Here is a 3,462-nt window from a genome sequence, read left to right as displayed (position 1 = left end):
TTATGTAATACCCCGTCCGGGGTCTTTAAGGAATAAAAATGAAATGAAATGAAATGAAATATATATAGGTAGTAGGAAAATGAAAAGAAACGACGACACAGGGCCAGAAATCCACAGCACACAGTCCTATACATCCACGAACATATAGAGATAACAGGCAAGTCACATCACATTGAGTTTGTAAACAAAGTCACAAACGAAGTCACACAAGCGGCCGCGATGTAGGCTGCGATCATCATGGGAAGAGATGATAATTGTAGAGTTAAAATTAAATACGCAAAGAATATGACAGCCAAGAGTGAGTTTCAGCACAGAATACTAAACAGGATAACACGCAATATACAAGCGCTAATAATTACAAATAATGAAAGCAAGTTGTAGTTACATTGTTTGTCTATTCACAGCGTTGTCTAGTACTTGTTAAGGATGTCTGTATCTTCGTAAAAGTGTTCGCGTGCATTCAATGCTTTTCGCTGTGGTATTTTCGATGGTAAAGGGCCCAGCAGTTTTGCAACTGAGAAAGGCCAGTGAGGATCAATGGAGCGTAGCGCTTGTTCTAGCTGCCGTCTTCGCGTCCACGGTGTACTTCTTACACCGTGTTTGCGTCGCGTGTTTGGGGCATTCGAGGAGGAGATGGCCAACATCCTCATCATCCTTGCCACAGGAGCGATCCGGGGAAGAAGCCCGTTTTATTCGGTATAGAAAATGTTTGGTGTATGCTGTCCCCAGGCGTGTTCGATGAATTAGTGACTCAGTACTTTTCGAAAGTTATACGTCCAGACGGTATTCGATTTGAGGGTCAACTTCGTAAAGAATCGGTTCCTTAGTATTTTCATTGAACCAAGTTGACATGCACAAGTCCTTCTTTAGTGCTCTTAATTTGCGTTGCATGTCCATTGATGATAAAGGATTAGTTGAATTTCTGCATCTTTATGGGCCGATTTTGCCAACGAGTCCGCTAATTTGTTGCCTGCTACACCAGTATGTCCCGAGACCCACTGTAATATCACTTCATGTTTTATTTCATTAGGCTGAGTTATACTGCTCAGTACTGCGTATTTTATTCGTGCGTGTGGTTGGTTGTCATCAATATCTTCAAGACATGCTGAAGCCGATAAGGAGTCCGTACAAATTGCCCACTGTTCTGGTGTCTCATATGTTTTGATAAAGTAAGTGGCTTGGAGAATTGCCACTAATTCCGCTATTGCTAGCGACAAGCGTACTTTGCCGGCAAGCATGGTATAACATAAGCCGCATTCGCACTTTCTCTGATTCCAGAACGGTCCGTGTACACGTGAATGGACTCTTGGTACTTGTCAAATAGCTAATGTAGGGCTGATTGTTTCACTGCTAATGTGGAAAGGTCGCTTTTATTTTTAAGACCTTCGATTGACCGATCGTGGAAGTCGTGATTTATGCTCTTGAAACATGGCATGGATCTGTGCACCCGGACAGGTGGTCCTCTATCATTGGAAGAAGTCGGTGCGCAGAATGCTGGGTAGAAATTCTGAAGGGATGCCGGCATGTTTCCAGGCTGCGAGTTACGGTGAAATGTGCTTCCTGCGCTTCTGCAATAGTGATTTGTGGTTAAGCTATGTGACAGTTTCATAATATAAATACTAAATGTAACATAAAAACTTTTAATAGAATTTCAGTAAGAGGGAGGATCAACCTCAGTACCTCTCGAAATTCCGTAGTTTTTGTTTATCAAACTTTCATTTCCATTCGCCCCTGTCTGCACCAATAAGCGAATGATGTGGTCTTACCGCAGATGGTCAGTATCTGAAGAGTGAACTTGTTTTTACAGTGGAGCTATTAGAACTTCGCTGAGTTTCTTTTGACGTCCGCAGCTTCGCCGAGCTGGGAGGAGAGAGAGCTGAGAGTGATTAAAAGCAGATTATAAAAATAGCATCGCGCAGCATAGCGACATGGCGGGGGCGGGTGGAGCCTAGCGGGGAAGGAGCGGCGTGGCGGGGACACAGGTAGTGTGACGTCATTGCTCTCCTATAAAAACCCGCGCGCTTGCTTCGGCGGTCCTCTTTCTCGCAGTGGAAACAAAAGTTATGCGTGGCTCTGCTATTGCAAACACCTGAGACCAGCAGAGCTGTGGGAAGCCCAGCAAAAGTTAGACTAAGTGTGTGGTTTGGCACTACTTTAGTGGCCTTCGCCCAGCTCCGCTGGCCTATGGTGTTTGCGATAGCAGAGTCGAGCATATATTTTTGATAAATAATACGAATATTCACAAAAACACGTTATATTGTTACTGCTTAACTCATTCAAATCAATCAGGAACAAAATCGGTCTTCATACAGAGGCTTGCTCATCGGTTTTAACGTCTCTAACGGAGATGAGAATTTATTACCAGATACGAATTGGTACCAGTCAGCCATTTAGTCAGTCAGTGAGACATTTAGCAATCCAATTTATGATCTCGGTTTATGTATTGAATTCTGCAAGTTTCCTTTAAATATTGGTGTAGAACTTTGTTAAATGCCTCGTAAAGTGGATAAAAAAGGCATTTCGTACTGAATCATGAATTGCTTGGTGTATATATAGTAAGGCCACATGCTCAAGTAACTTTGTCGCACGGAATAAACCGTCTTGAAATCCGTGTTGGTTGAAGGAGTAGATTGCGTTCAGTCGCATATCTCATGATTACAGATGGTGCAATAGGTTATGTTGAGTCACTAGATTTGAAAATGTGGAATGACTCGAGTGACTTTCAATCCGACATTGTCGTATCCTGAATCAAGACTGCAGAATAAGATGCGATAATATGAGATACCCGAGGAATCATCTTCATTCCTTTAGGAGTTAATCACTTCAAACTGAGCAGCCGGAGAGCCCGACTTCCGGAAGCGATAGCGTGAAGGCTTCTGGAGCAATTTGTCGATAGTGAATAAGAAACTTGTATGGAGCATTTCTTTGATGACATGAGACTGCAATCAAAGCAAGGCTTTATGCGTTCTTTACTAGAGCATATTATGTTAGAGTATGCGTCTTTCAAATTACAGGGAGCAGCTATGGCGAGATTTTTTGTAGTCCCTTATGCCTACTTTTGCGCGTCCAAGATGAAAGACGAAATGAAAGTGTAAGATACTCCACTTGTTTTGACGTCAAGCGACCCAAGCAAAACGTGGTTATTAAAGAAAGCTGCACGGATTTGCGGTTTGCTCAGCTCACTTGTACTTTAGCACTTAGTGAAGTCAAGCGCTAATTCTCTTCCGCATGCCGGCCCGAACTTCATGTAGATATGATGCAAGACGTCTGAATTGTCCTCCGAAGCGAGCTTTTGCTGGATATCGGTAGATGGGAAAATTACCAGACTGTCCCGATAATTACCAGGACTGTCCGTCTTGTATGATCGGTATAAGTTCTGGTATGACCCATGAAAAATGATGCATATATTAAACTTCCTGCTTAGAAAAATCATAACTGGAGATATTGCACGCTACGCGACTT

This window comes from Dermacentor variabilis, unplaced genomic scaffold, assembly GCF_050947875.1.
Source record: "Dermacentor variabilis isolate Ectoservices unplaced genomic scaffold, ASM5094787v1 scaffold_12, whole genome shotgun sequence".
NCBI classification, from domain to species: Eukaryota; Metazoa; Arthropoda; class Arachnida; order Ixodida; family Ixodidae; genus Dermacentor; species Dermacentor variabilis.
The sequence above is the reverse complement of the archived record's forward strand: the minus strand, read 5'-3'. Positions refer to the sequence as shown.